Source organism: Paramormyrops kingsleyae, unplaced genomic scaffold, assembly GCF_048594095.1.
Source record: "Paramormyrops kingsleyae isolate MSU_618 unplaced genomic scaffold, PKINGS_0.4 ups35, whole genome shotgun sequence".
NCBI lineage: Eukaryota > Metazoa > Chordata > Actinopteri > Osteoglossiformes > Mormyridae > Paramormyrops > Paramormyrops kingsleyae.
In genome coordinates, this window is record NW_027325973.1 from 371,562 (window position 1) to 386,773 (window position 15,212).

The 15,212-nt window shown below is 54.3% G+C and overlaps 4 non-coding genes across 4 annotated transcripts; all 4 read right to left on the reverse strand.

The window, feature by feature from the left end:
- Positions 1-335: 335 nt before the first annotated feature.
- LOC140586015 (U2 spliceosomal RNA) lies at positions 336-520 on the reverse strand. Its single transcript, XR_011987946.1, has one exon. It is a non-coding gene; the product is annotated as a U2 spliceosomal RNA (small nuclear RNA).
- A 6,039-nt stretch (positions 521-6,559) lies between these two features.
- LOC140585706 (U5 spliceosomal RNA) lies at positions 6,560-6,673 on the reverse strand. Its single transcript, XR_011987644.1, has one exon. It is a non-coding gene; the product is annotated as a U5 spliceosomal RNA (small nuclear RNA).
- A 415-nt stretch (positions 6,674-7,088) lies between these two features.
- On the reverse strand, positions 7,089-7,278 carry LOC140586001 (U2 spliceosomal RNA). The gene has a single exon (XR_011987937.1). It is a non-coding gene; the product is annotated as a U2 spliceosomal RNA (small nuclear RNA).
- Positions 7,279-13,317: 6,039 nt separating this feature from the next.
- Positions 13,318-13,431, reverse strand: LOC140585707 (U5 spliceosomal RNA). Its single transcript, XR_011987645.1, has one exon. It is a non-coding gene; the product is annotated as a U5 spliceosomal RNA (small nuclear RNA).
- Positions 13,432-15,212: the final 1,781 nt, after the last annotated feature.

A 15,212-nucleotide genomic window follows, 5' to 3' on the forward strand; every position in this document is an offset into this window, starting at 1 on the left:
CCCCGCTCGGAGTAGAATGCCCAGGGGCGTCGCAGCCGCCGTCCTCGGGGCCCCGACTCCTCCCTGTCCTCCTGTCCTCTCAAAAGACAGCAATCATTTTAACAAACATGAGGGAAAATTCAAAAGGCAAAGATGACATCATGCCTTACCTCAGCGCAGCTGTCCACCGCACAAACAGTGTGTCACCTTCCTTTAAAAAAAAAAAAAAAAAAAAACGGCGGGAAACGGGGGCCACGCACACACAGGGCCCCCCCCCTCACAGCACTCAGTCTATTAGTCACTCACTCACTCACTCACTCACTCAGTCAGTTCTGCCTTTCGACAACAGGGGGCAGTAGAGGTGCACCATTCCCGGAAGCACTGCAATACCGGGTCGATGCGTGGAGCGGACGGGGCAAGCCCCACTTCCGGCTCCCTGTTCCAAAAATCCGTTTAATATGTGGTCCCCTCCATGGGGGACGTATCAGATATTAAACTGATAAGAACAGATTTTTTTTTCCATACTTTATTAAACAGTTCTGCACATCATTTAAATCAACACCACCTGATCAAAACATATAAACATCAAACCTACACTTTTACAATTGGCATCGTCATCCATGCATATTAAAACAACCTTTCCAGCATACATCACAAACAAATATTACAACAATGTAAAAGGTTGAAATTTTTAACATAATACACATCAATGGCAATACAATAGAATCATAATAATAAGACATATTAAAACAGTATTAAACAAACAAATTATGCAGAACTATATACCATAAAATAATCAAAACAGTAATAAAATCAACAATTAAAATTACACACATTTACCCTTTAATTACATTCATCTGGCCATTTCTACAAATAAAATGTCACCTCAAATGCAAGCCATTAAAAGGTTAAAACCTTAAAAGAGGAACAGACCCACAGACCACAAATTTCAAACACAAGGGTCGGGTTAAAACAGGGTTATACACCATCCACACACATAAAATCTGAGACTTCGGGCATAAAATACGGTTAATCACAGAAACAAAGCACACCAAATAGATTAAAATGTTAATAGATAATGTTAATATTAATAAATACGTGCTAAAAGTGATCAACCAGTAGTGCACAATAAATTCTGTACATGCAATTATTAAAAAAGTATTTGAAATACAACACACGCACAAAAAAACAAAGCACACTCACCTAAAACCCAAAGTACCTTCTGTGTGCTCCAGAAAGGTGCGTCATGTCCACCCTGTAGAATGGAGCGTCACCACCTAAACGAAACGGAGCTAAAGCCAAAAGAGGCCCTTCCACCTCTCCTTGGCCTCGTGGTAGCCCCGCTGGATGACGTCAGTCTCCATCCTGAAACCCAAGTCGGCCCGGATTTTACGGAACACCCCTTGTGCCTCCAGATGAACCCCTCTGCGGATGAGCGCGGTCCTGGCATTCCACAGCTCTCGCTTGGTAATGCTGACCAGCAGCCACATCCAGGGGCCGAAGGGGTTATGGAGGTTGGGGTCCCACCCCTTCAACACCTTGTCGTAGGTCAGACCGGGCTGCGGGTCCACACGTCCACACAGGCCCGCTACCAACCCCCAAACTCTCTGTGCATGCCCACAGTCCCAAAACACGTGCCTGATGGTCTCATCCTCGCTGCACTCGGGCCTGGGGCAGCGGGGGTGTCTGGTCAGCTTATGCCTATGTAAGACGTCCCTGACTGGCAGCTTACCATGAAGGCACTGCCAGTTCAGGTCCTGCAGCCTGTGATCCAAACCCTTAGGCTGGATTCTCGCCCATGTGCCTTCCTCCAGGCCCAACATGGCCCGAGTATCCCTATGACCAAGCAAAGCCCTGTAAAGCGCTCTATGCTTGGTCAAGGCCTCTGTCTTGACACCTGCCGGAATAAACTTACTCCACTTGACAGCGTGGCTGTAGTGGGCCGGCAGGGTCTCAGCCTTGGGGCCGAGGTTGGTCCACGACGCCACCAGACGTCTCATGGGGAGAGCCAGCCACAGACGCACAAAGTGCTGATGGGGGTGCTCGAGGGGAGCTGCCAGGCGCGCGCAGAGCTGCGAGAAGAACAGGCAGTCAAGCTTGAGAGGAAAGTCAATAACATCCCTCCCCCCACTGTCCTTTCCGAGATACATCACTTCCCTACGCACGTACTCGTACCTGCCCCCCCAGACGAGGTTGAAAACGTCTCTCGTCAGGCCTCTGCGCATGAAGCGGGGCAAAGGGTACACATGTGCAAGGTAGAGCAGGGTGGGAAGAATATCCACTTTTAAGGCTAAGACCTTACCTTGGAAGGACAGGGACCTGGACTTCCACAGTCCGATCTTCCGCCTGGCGATCGCCAACCGCTCCTCCCAGTTCAAACGGGCGGCACCATCCGAAAGGAAGTTGACCCCCAACACTTTGAGAGGTCCGTCACAGAGGGTGAGACCCCCTGCGACGCCCTCCCTCGCCTTCCAGCTGCCGAAATACTTGGCCACCGACTTACTGAGGTTGAGCGTCGCGCCGGAGGCCCTACCGAACGCATGAACAAGGCTCATGGCATGACCGAGAGACTGATCCGAGCAGACGAAAAGGGTGGTGTCGTCTGCGTACTGGGTCAGTTTAACAGTTTTCCCCCGACTTCCTGGGATAAGAAGGCCATCGACCCCGGGGTGGGCGCGAATGGCGCACGCCAGTGGCTCTATATAGAGCGCGTAGAGGAGGGGGGAGAGGGGACATCCCTGCCTCACTCCACTCAGCTGGGGCACCAAGTCACTCAGGAAGCCATTGATAACAACATGGCTCCCAACTTCGTTATACAAAGTGTGTAACCACCCCAGGTAATTGGGTCCAAAGCCAAACTTACCCAATACTTGAAACAGGAAGCGGTGATCTACCCGGTCGAAGGCTTTCTCCTGGTCCAAGCTGGCCAGCAGGAGAGGGAGGTTCCTGTCCTCCACCCAGGCGATGGCGTCGCGGATGAGATGGAGGTTCCACGTCGCCGATCGACCCGGTACTCCACACGTCTGATCGCTGTGAACCAGATGAGCCATGGCCTTCTTCAGGCGTTCTGTAAGGGTCTTTGCGATGAGCTTTGTGTCTACACAAAGCATGGTCAGGGGCCTCCAGTTGCCAAGGTCGGCACGATCACCCTTCTTGTGCAACAAAGAACCCCTGACCTCATGGTCCTAGTGAGCAAACCCCGGCGCTGAACGTCCTCTACAACCTGCAGTAATTCCGGCCCGAGGACATCCCAAAAAGTGGAATAAAATTCCACCGGGAGCCCATCAAGGCCCGGTACCTTGCGGCGGTTCATCTTGCCAAGCACTGCGGTCAGCTCGGCCAAGGTGATGGGGGCTTCTAAGCCGTCACGAATGTCACTGGGAAGGCAAGGTGAGATGTTGTCTAGAAACCGCTCCCCTGCAACCGGGTCCGTGTCCCTAACCTTAAAAAGATTGTGATAAAACAATTTAGCAACCTCCAGCATGTCTGATGTTATTGTTACCGTATCGCCGTTTAAGGCCCGGAGAGAGTCGAAGGTCTTCTCCTCCCGGGCTTCCCTGGCTCTCTGGAAAAAATGAGTATTGCACTTTTCATTGTTTTCCAAAAAGAACATTCTGTCGCGGAGCATTTGAGCCGAGGCAGCCTGTGCATGCAGGCGCCTCAGCTCACCCTTTATATCAAGCAGTCGCTCGTGGTCGATGGTGCCCCCGCTGTTGTGAGCGGCGTATTCATCCCGCAACCTTCTCTCCAGCTGCAGAATGGAGAATTTCTTCTCCATCCTGCGCTGCTTGCTGTACTGCATGGAGAAGGTTCGGATCCTGTCCTTCACACTCTCCCACCATTCGGCCACGGAGGGGAAGGTAGGCTTGTCCTTCTGCCACTCGGAGAAGTGATCTAAAAAAAGGTGTCTAAAATCGCTCTCCTCCAGGATCTGCAGGTTCATTTTCCAATAGCCACCCCCATATTCAGGGGCGTCTATGGAAACAGTGGCCTCCACTGCCAAGTGGTCAGTGGGCCACTGTGGGGAGAGGGACACCTTTTTAAAAACAACGGGGGATGAGGCTAAAATATAGTCGATGCGACTGCTGGCTCCGCGACTATTGTGCCAGGTGAAGCCCGGCATGCTGGGGTTGCATATCTTAAAACCATCAACAAGTTTAAAGGAACGAATAAAATGGCGAAAGTGCCCAGAGCTGACATCCTGTCTACCCTCCAACGAGATGTTAAAGTCCCCTCCTAAAATCAAGTGTCGATCTGTGACACAGAACGGGGACAACTCTTCAAAGAGAGTTATACGGGACGAGGCCTCCACTGGAGCGTAGACACATATGGCCCGGAGGCGCTGTCCCCTCCATGTGGCGTCCACCCCCAAAACCCTACCTTGAAGAACGGTAAACGATCTTACTTCTTCAAAGGCGCGGTCGCCAAAAAGGATCCCGACGCCTGAGGAGTGGACACCACCTACGCTCCAGTAGGATCTACCCCTCTTCCATTGTCGTGAAAAGAGAGCCTCGTCCCGCTGGTCCCGGAGGTGGACTTCCTGCAGAAAACAAATGCTGAAGGGAGAAGATGCCAGCTGATTAAAAACAGATGTGCGCTTTAAAACGTTCCTCAAACCCCTGACATTCAAGGTGACAATATTAAAATTGGCCATGAAATGTTAAAAAGGTAAAATACAATTACAAACAACACACTAAAATAATAAAAGCCAGCCATTAAAAACAATACCGCATTACTGCCCCCCCTCCTCAGTCAAACCCAAAAGGCCCCCCAGTTCCAGCCCCCCCAGGTACTCCTGTTCATTTGCTTTGTCCTGCACACTACTGTACTCCTGGGGGGGCGCAGGGGACTGTCCCAAGTCCCACACCAGATGGGGGGCCCCCAATGTCAGGGAGGGGGGACTCTCTCGGCCTTGGTCCCCGGCCGCCACTGCTGGCAAGGTGGCAGCCGGAGGGCTGGATGCGTCGGGTTGTGCCTCCCTTCTGCTCTTCTTCCTCCTCCGGGGGGATGCGCCGCTCTTTCTCCTCCTGCTGCTGACACCTGGAGCCAGGACTGGAGACCCCTCCTGCATTGCAGTCGCTGTCGCTGGGGCCTCCTCCACCTCGGCCAGGGCATCTCCTCCTGCCCCCGCCGCCGGCTGTTCCTGCCCTGACGTGGGGGCTTGCGCTCCCCCACCACTCTCCTTGCCGACAGCTCTGCTGCCTAACAGAGCGTCGGCGTATGACGTTTTCCGTTGGGGGCAGGAACGAGCCAGATGGTCCTCACCGTTGCAGTGGATGCAGCGACGGGGGCCCTTGCAGTCCCTGGCCATGTGCCCCGGCTCCAGGCAGTTACGGCAGCGCAGGTTGGCGCATCCCTCCAGAGTGTGTCCGAAGCTGTGACACTGTCGGCAGAAGGGAGGCTGTCCGGAATAAAACAAGTAAGCCTTATTGCCCTGTAGATTAAAATAGGCTGGGGGATGACTAAAACCGCCCGCCCCATTAGCGTCCGGGCGCAGGCGGGCCTGGAACTGGCGTCGACCAGTCCAGATCCCCAGCTCATCCCGGATGTCCTTGTGGCCAGGAAGGAGGTCCACATACTTGTTCAAGAACTGGCGGACGGCTTCGCCGGACACATGCGGGTTAAAACAATGTACCGTAATTACCCGCTTGTCGGGCCACCACAGCGGCTCAACGGTGTATCGTCCCAGGAGAGGGTGCTGGGCCCTCTCCTTGCTCCGCTCCAGGACCTTGGTGTAGCTCTCGTCGGTGGACAGGGTGACCTCGAAGAACTGGAAAGGTCCATTCCGCTGCACACACAGGATGTCCTCCATGCGCAGGCCCAGCTCCCCGAAGGCCACCTCCCGGATGAAGGCCAGGCGGTCGGGGAAGGTGCCTACCTCCCCTTCGGCCCTCCAGCAGAACCGGGCGGTATTACGCAGGCCACCGCCTGCTACCAGCCACGGCCCGCTGAAGGGCTTCCTCGCAGCTCCGCCGGCCGTCGACATCCGGGATGGTCCACCGACGTCGTTCCTGGAGCAGAGTCCTCCTGCCGCCGTGGTCCCGACGTCCGCCGTGGTCCGGCCGCCGTCCGCCAATCCGGGATGAGCCGAGGAATGCTAGACTATAAAAGCAACTAAAAAATAAAAACACCAGTTCACCCGGCAAGGCGGCGGACAGGCCACCAGCCACTGCGGGATCCCCAGCCTAATAAAAACGAAAATAAAAGCAGGGATAAAAGGCTAAAAGGAAGGCACGGGTCGCCCCGTGGCAGCGGCGGTCAAGCCACCTACTGGTCACGCATTAGGGTCACCGTGCCTTCCTCTAAAAAACCCGACGCAGTCCGTTAAAAGCGATAAAAAGAGCGTAAAATCCACTTGATCTTAGCCAAAAGGCCGAGAAGCGATACCCACAAATTGCGCCCCGCCGGGCGCCGGCATGTGGGATGCCGACGGAGCTGGCGCGGCTCAGCCCTCACCAGCCCCTCTGGCAGGTGTCGCCCGGCGAGTCCACGCGTGATCCAGGGAGACCACAGCCGCGCCACCGGGCACCTAACGCCAGCCGCTAAGCCGGGCCCAGTCTTCCTTTGACAGCAGCAGTGCAGCTCTGCTTGGGCAGAGCCTCCAAAAATACCATGAACTCATCGCTATCCCTCTCCACGGAAATCTTTAGTAAAAGGCGAAAGATTTATACGGGATGAAGAGAGACCCGAGTCGATATGGGGCCGCCGCCAAGCCCGTCGCCGTTAACCGGGCCTGCGTGACGCCCCCGCTCGGAGTAGAATGCCCAGGGGCGTCGCAGCCGCCGTCCTCGGGGTCCCGACTCCTCCCTGTCCTCCTGTCCTCTCAAAAGACAGCAATCATTTTAACAAACATGAGGGGAAATTCAAAAGGCAAAGATGACATCATGCCTTACCTCAGCGCAGCTGTCCACCACACAAACAGTGTGTCACCTTCCTTTAAAAAAAAAAAAAAAAAAAAAAAAAGAAAAACGGTGGGAAACGGGGGCCACGCACAGACAGGCCCCCCCCCCTCACAGCACTCAGTCTATTAGTCACTCACTCACTCACTCACTCAGTCAGTCAGTCAGTCAGTCAGTCAGTCAGTTCTGCCTTTCGACAACAGGGGGCAGTAGAGGTGCACCATTCCCGGAAGCACTGCAATACCGGGTCGATGCGTGGAGCGGACGGGGCAAGCCCCACTTCCGGCTCCCTGTTCCAAAAATCCGTTTAATATGTGGTCCCCTCCATGGGGGACGTATCAGATATTAAACTGATAAGAACAGATTTTTTTTTTTTTCCAATACTTTATTAAACAGTTCTGTACAACAATTAAAATCATACCAATACACAAAGCATATATACATCAATTAGCATCAATTAGCACTGTAATCAAAACATAATAAAACAGCCTTTTAGGTTCACAAATTAGTAAAAATATATATCCATAAATACTTTATAAAAGGCTAAAACATTCTCAACACACAGTGCTACTTATATATGCTATACAAAACAGAGCATTATTAAAACAACATTAAACAACACCTCTCCAGAACTGCAAAAAGACACACAACTATAAAACCACCGATACGTTACAATAACAATTAAAACACAACTACCATTAAATGGCCATTTACAAACATAAAATGTCACCATAAATGCCACCTATTAAAAACTAAAACCATTAAAAGAGGAACACACCCGCCGACCTCCAACCTCTACGCCAGGGTCAGGTTGAGACAGGGTCATACATATTTCCAAACACTTAAAGTCAGCACCTCGGGAATAAAACATGGTCAATCACTTAATATACAGCACAACAAGTAAAATGTTAGATGTTAATAAATACAATGATTATTAATATTAATAAATAAGTGCTAAAAAAGATCAACCAAAACCATGCTTAATTGATTATGCACATGCTGTTAGTTAAAAACATTTTAGTTAAAACACACGCACAAAAACAACAAAGCACACTCACCTAAAACCCGAAGTACCTCCTGTGTGCTTCAGAAAAGTGCGTCACGTCAACCCTGTAGAATGGAGCGTCACCACCTAAACGAAACGGGGCTAAAGCCAAAAGAGGCCCTTCCACCTCTCCTTGGCCTCGTGATAGCCCCGCTGGATGACGTCAGTCTCCATCCTGAAACCCAAGTCGGCCCGGATTTTACGGAATACCCCTTGTGCCTCCAGATGAACCCCTCTGCGGATGAGCGCGGTCCTGGCATTCCACAGCTCTCGCTTGGTAATGCTGACCAGCAGCCACATCCAGGGGCCGAAGGGGTTATGGAGCTTGGGGTCCCACCCCTTCAACACCTTGTCGTAGGTCAGACCGGGCTGCGGGTCCACACGTCCACACAGGCCCGCTACCAACCCCCAAACTCTCTGTGCATGCCCACAGTCCCAAAACACGTGCCTGATGGTCTCATCCTCACTGCACTCGGGCCTGGGGCAGCGGGGGTGTCTGGTCAGCTTATGCCTATGTAAGACGTCCCTGACTGGCAGCTTACCATGAAGGCACTGCCAGTTCAGGTCCTGCAGCCTGTGATCCAAACCCTTAGGCTGGATTCTCGCCCATGTGCCTTCCTCCAGGCCCAGCATGGCCCGAGTATCCCTATGACCAAGCAAAGCCCTATAAAGCGCTCTATGCTTGGTCAAGGCCTCTGTCTTGACACCTGCCGGAAAAGACTTACTCCACTTGACAGCGTGGCTGTAGTGGGCCGGCAGGGTCTCAGCCTTGGGGCCGAGGTTGGTCCACGACGCCACCAGACGTCTCATGGGGAGAGCCAGCCGCAGACGCACAAAGTGCTGATGGGGGTGCTCGAGGGGAGCTGCCAGGCGCGCGCAGAGCTGCGAGAAGAACAGGCAGTCAAGCTTGAGAGGAAAGTCAATAACATCCCTCCCCCCACTGTCCTTTCCGAGATACATCACTTCCCTACGCACGTACTCGTACCTGCCCCCCCAGACGAGGTTGAAAACGTCTCTCGTCAGGCCTCTGCGCATGAAGCGGGGCAAAGGGTACACATGTGCAAGGTAGAGCAGGGTGGGAAGAATATCCACTTTTAAGGCTAAGACCTTACCTTGGAAGGACAGGGACCTGGACTTCCACAGTCCGATCTTCCGCCTGGCGATCGCCAACCGCTCCTCCCAGTTCAAACGGGCGGCACCATCCGAAAGGAAGTTGACCCCCAACACTTTGAGAGGTCCGTCACAGAGGGTGAGACCCCCTGCGACGCCCTCCCTCGCCTTCCAGCTGCCGAAATACTTGGCCACCGACTTACTGAGGTTGAGCGTCGCGCCGGAGGCCCTACCGAACGCATGAACAAGGCTCATGGCATGACCGAGAGACTGATCCGAGCAGACGAAAAGGGTGGTGTCGTCTGCGTACTGGGTCAGTTTAACAGTTTTCCCCCGACTTCCTGGGATAAGAAGGCCATCGACCCCGGGGTGGGCGCGAATGGCGCACGCCAGTGGCTCTATATAGAGCGCGTAGAGGAGGGGGGAGAGGGGACATCCCTGCCTCACTCCACTCAGCTGGGGCACCAAGTCACTCAGGAAGCCATTGATAACAACATGGCTCCCAACTTCGTTATACAAAGTGTGTAACCACCCCAGGTAATTGGGTCCAAAGCCAAACTTACCCAATACTTGAAACAGGAAGCGGTGATCTACCCAGTCGAAGGCTTTCTCCTGGTCCAAGCTGGCCAGCAGGAGAGGGAGGTTCCTGTCCTCCACCCAGGCGATGGCGTCGCGGATGAGATGGAGGTTCCACGTCGCCGATCGACCCGGTACTCCACACGTCTGATCGCTGTGAACCAGATGAGCCATGGCCTTCTTCAGGCGTTCTGTAAGGGTCTTTGCGATGAGCTTTGTGTCTACACAAAGCATGGTCAGGGGCCTCCAGTTGCCAAGGTCGGCACGATCACCCTTCTTGTGCAACAAAGAAAGAACCCCTGACCTCATGCTCCTAGTGAGCAAACCCCGGCGCTGAACGTCCTCTACAACCTGCAGTAATTCCGGCCCGAGGACATCCCAAAAAGTGGAATAAAATTCCACCGGGAGCCCATCAAGGCCCGGTACCTTGCGGCGGTTCATCTTGCCAAGCACTGCGGTCAGCTCGGCCAAGGTGATGGGGGCTTCTAAGCCGTCACGAATGTCACTGGGAAGGCAAGGTGAGATGTTGTCTAGGAACCGCTCCCCTGCAACCGGGTCCGTGTCCCTAACCTTAAAAAGATTGTGATAAAACAATTTAGCAACCTCCAGCATGTCTGATGTTGTTGTTACCGTATCGCCGTTTAAGGCCCGGAGAGAGTCGAAGGTCTTCTCCTCCCGGGCTTCCCTGGCTCTCTGGAAAAAATGAGTATTGCACTTTTCATTGTTTTCCAAAAAGAACATTCTGTCGCGGAGCATTTGGGCCGAGGCAGCCTGTGCATGCAGGCGCCTCAGCTCACCCTTTATATCAAGCAGTCGCTCGTGGTCGATGGTGCCCCCGCTGTTGTGAGCGGCGTATTCATCCCGCAACCTTCTCTCCAGCTGCAGAATGGAGAATTTCTTCTCCATCCTGCGCTGCTTGCTGTACTGCATGGAGAAGGTTCGGATCCTATCCTTCACACTCTCCCACCATTCGGCCACGGAGGGGAAGGTAGGCTTGTCCTTCTGCCACTCGGAGAAGTGATCTAAAAAAAGGTGTCTAAAATCGCTCTCCTCCAGGATCTGCAGGTTCATTTTCCAATAGCCACCCCCATATTCAGGGGCGTCTATGGAAACAGTGGCCTCCACTGCCAAGTGGTCAGTGGGCCACTGTGGGGAGAGGGACACCTTTTTAAAAACAACGGGGGGTGAGGCTAAAATATAGTCGATGCGACTGCTGGCTCCGCGACTATTGTGCCAGGTGAAGCCCGGCATGCTGGGGTTGCATATCTTAAAACCATCAACAAGTTTAAAGGAACAAATAAAATGGCGAAAGTGCCCAGAGCTGACATCCTGTCTACCCTCCAACGAGATGTTAAAGTCCCCTCCTAAAATCAAGTGTCGATCTGTGACACAGAACGGGGACAACTCTTCAAAGAGAGTTATACGGGACGAGGCCTCCACTGGAGCGTAGACACATATGGCCCGGAGGCGCTGTCCCCTCCATGTGGCGTCCACCCCCAAAACCCTACCTTGAAGAACGGTAAACGATCTTACTTCTTCAAAGGCGCGGTCGCCAAAAAGGATCCCGACGCCTGAGGAGTGGACACCACCTACGCTCCAGTAGGATCTACCCCTCTTCCATTGTCGTGAAAAGAGAGCCTCGTCCCGCTGGTCCCGGAGGTGGACTTCCTGCAGAAAACAAATGCTGAAGGGAGAAGATGCCAGCTGATTAAAAACAGATGTGCGCTTTAAAACGTTCCTCAAACCCCTGACATTCAAGGTGACAATATTAAAATTGGCCATGAAATGTTAAAAAGGTAAAATACAATTACAAACAACACACTAAAATAATAAAAGCCAGCCATTAAAAACAATACCGCATTACTGCCCCCCCTCCTCAGTCAAACCCAAAAGGCCCCCCAGTTCCAGCCCCCCCAGGTACTCCTGTTCATTTGCTTTGTCCTGCACTCTACTGTACTCCTGGGGGGGCGCAGGGGACTGTCCCAAGTCCCACACCAGATGGGGGGCCCCCAATGTCGGGGAGGGGGGACTCTCTCGGCCTTGGTCCCCGGCCGCCACTGCTGGCAAGGTGGCAGCCGGAGGGCTGGATGCGTCGGGTTGTGCCTCCCTTCTGCTCTTCTTCCTCCTCCGGGGGGATGCGCCGCTCTTTCTCCTCCTGCTGCTGACACCTGGAGCCAGGACTGGAGACCCCTCCTGCATTGCAGTCGCTGTCGCTGGGGCCTCCTCCACCTCGGCCAGGGCATCTCCTCCTGCCCCCGCCGCCGGCTGTTCCTGCCCTGACGTGGGGGCTTGCGCTCCCCCACCACTCTCCTTGCCGACAGCTCTGCTGCCTAACAGAGCGTCGGCGTATGACGTTTTCCGTTGGGGGCAGGAACGAGCCAGATGGTCCTCACCGTTGCAGTGGATGCAGCGACGGGGGCCCTTGCAGTCCCTGGCCATGTGCCCCGGCTCCAGGCAGTTACGGCAGCGCAGGTTGGCGCATCCCTCCAGAGTGTGTCCGAAGCTGTGACACTGTCGGCAGAAGGGAGGCTGTCCGGAATAAAACAAGTAAGCCTTATTGCCCTGTACATTAAAATAGGCTGGGGGATGACTAAAACCGCCCGCGCCATTAGCGTCCGGGCGCAGGCGGGCCTGGAACTGGCGTCGTCCAGTCCAGATCCCCAGCTCATCCCGAATATCCTTGTGGCCAGGAAGGAGGTCCACATACTTGTTCAGGAACTGGCGGACGGCCTCGGCGGTGATATGAGGATTGAAACAATGTACAGTTATCACTCGCTTGTCGGGCCACCACAGCGGCTCGATGGTATACTGACCCAGGAGAGGGTACTGGGCCCTCTCCTTGCTCCGCTCCAGGACCTTGGAGTAACTCTCGTCGGTGGACAGGGTGACCTCGAAGAACTGGTGAGGTCCATTCCGCTGCACACAGAGGATGTCCTCCATGCGGAGGCCCAGCTCCCCGAAGGCCACCTCCCGGATGAAGGCCAGGCGGTCAGGGAAGGTGCCCACCTCCCCTTCAGCCCTCCAGCAGAACCGGGCGGTATTACGCAGGCCACCGCCTGCTACCAGCCACGGCCCGCTGAAGGGCTTCCTCGCAGCACCGCCGGCCGTCGCCATCCGGGATGGTCCACCGACGTCGTTCCTGGAGCAGAGTCCTCCTGCCGCCGTGGTCCCGACGTCCGCCGTGGTCCTGCTGCCGTCCGCCAATCCGGGATGAGCCGAGGAATGCTAAACTATTAAAAACACCTAAGAAATAAAAACACCAGTTCACCCAACAGGGCGGCGGGCAGGCCACCAGCCACTGCGGGATCCCCAGCCTAATAAAAACGAAAATAAAAGCAGGGATAAAAGGCTAAAAGGAAGGCACGGGTCGCCCCGTGGCAGCGGCGGTCAAGCCACCTACTGGTCACGCATTAGGGTCACCGTGCCTTCCTCTAAAAAACCCGACGCAGTCCGTAAAAGCGATAAAAAGAGCGTAAAATCCACTTGATCTTAGCCAAAAGGCCGAGAAGCGATACCCACAAATTGCGCCCCGCCGGGCGCCGGCATGCGGGATGCCGACGGAGCTGGCGCGGCTCAGCCCTCACCAGCCCCTCTGGCAGGTGTCGCCCGGCGAGTCCACGCGTGATCCAGGGAGACCACAGCCGCGCCACCGGGCACCTAACGCCAGCCGCTAAGCCGGGCCCAGTCTTCCTTTGACAGCAGCAGTGCAGCTCTGCTTGGGCAGAGCCTCCAAAAATACCATGAACTCATCGCTATCCCTCTCCACGGAAATCTTTAGTAAAAGGCGAAAGATTTATACGGGATGAAGAGAGACCCGAGTCGATATGGGGCGCAATTTGTGGGTATCGCTTCTCGGCCTTTTGGCTAAGATCAAGTGCTGCTTTTTGGAGGGATTTTTATTGCCAGGTTTTTTAGTGGAGGCAACAGCGAACCTAAAGCGTGACCAGCAGGTGGCTTGACCGCCGCTGCCACGGGGCTAGCTGTTGTCTCCTTTTAGCGCCTTTTTTATTTTGGGTAGCCCTTGCAAGCCTAACGTGCAGGTTCGGGTGGCTTGACCGCCGTTCCCGCAGGGTGAGCTTGGGGTTTTATTTGCAGCTTTTATTAGTTTAGGCACCCAGCTAGGACACGTCGACTCCCTGCCCGGCTCCCGAGGACTCTCTTGCCCACCATCGCCAGGATGTCCGGGAGCCCACACAGGACCGTCGTAGTCATCCGGCATACAGCAGCCTTCAAGTGGACTCACCAGGAGGAACCGGAGAGTTTCCCGGAGAGACTGAGCTTCATCCGGGAGGTGCTCTTCGGCCTCCTGGGACTCACCATGGAAGACATCATCTGTGTGCAGCGCAACCAGTCTTCGGCCTTCTTCTATGTGACTTGCACTACGGAAGAGGGCTACAAGAGGATGTTGGCTGCATGCAGCCGCTTGGAGGAAGAGCTTCGCCGGATGTTCTATGACGTGGAGCCACTGTGGAAGCTGGACCGGAGAGTGATCACCGTCCACGTCTTGGACCCCTTCGTTCCAGCTGAAGCGGTGGCTGCCTTCCTGGGCAGGTTTGTCGACGTGGTCCCTGGGCACAGGGACGTGAGAGACCAGCTGGGTGTCTGGACTGGGCGCAGGCAGTTCCGGGTGTGCCTGCGCCCCGACGCTAGCTCCCCTGACGGGTATAGCCACCCACCTGCTTATTTTATTATAGGTCGTTGCAAGGGCTACCTTTTTTACTCCGGGCAACCCTCCTCCTGCCGCTTGTGCCACGGCCTGGGCCACACCGCGGACTCCTGTACCACCATGAAGTGCTGGAGATGCCTGGACGTCGGTCACCTGGCGAAGGACTGCAAGGGCCCCCTCCGGTGTAACCTGTGCAGAGGTGAGGACCATCTGGCTCGGAGCTGCCCTCAGCGCAAACCGTCCTGGGCCGACGCCGTTGCTCGGGGTTCGGCTGTGGACGGGGCCCGACAGCAGGCACTGCCGGGCTGCGCTGAGATGCACGGGGGAGCCGAGAGGGGAGCTGAGAACAGCGAGGAACAGCCCTTCGCCGGTGCCGATGGGGAGTCCACGGCCTCCAGCGCTTCGGTGGAGTCCCCTGGTAAGGGTCAAGTGGCCGTGGCTGAAAAGCGCGCAACCTCTCCCTCCAGGTTTGTCCAATGCAGGAGGAGGAAGAAGGCCCGGAGGAATGAGGACACTGCTTTAGGCCGAGAAGCGATCTTCCCCTTAGAGCAAATTGATTTGCAAAGTGTTTTGGTCTCCCCCCAAGAGAGACGTTTTTATGCAGGGCAGCAGGACTTTGCTAATGAACGCTCTTTTTTAGTTGCTGCCGAGTCGGGGGGGGACCTTAGTTTTAATGGGGATATTTCGGATGATGTTTTACCATTTTAAAGATTTTAGGATTTCTGCTGGAATTATGTATTTAATACTGTTTTAACGTGTGTTGTAATGGTGTTATAGGTTTGAAGTTTTTTATAAAGTTTTATGTATGTGGTATTACAGGATTGCTTTATAATATGTGTTATGTACGTTGTTGTATTATGATTTAATAGGTTATGAGTGGGGTTTATATGTGTATGGGTTTTAGTATGGATGTTAGTTTATTACGGGTAGTGTGTGA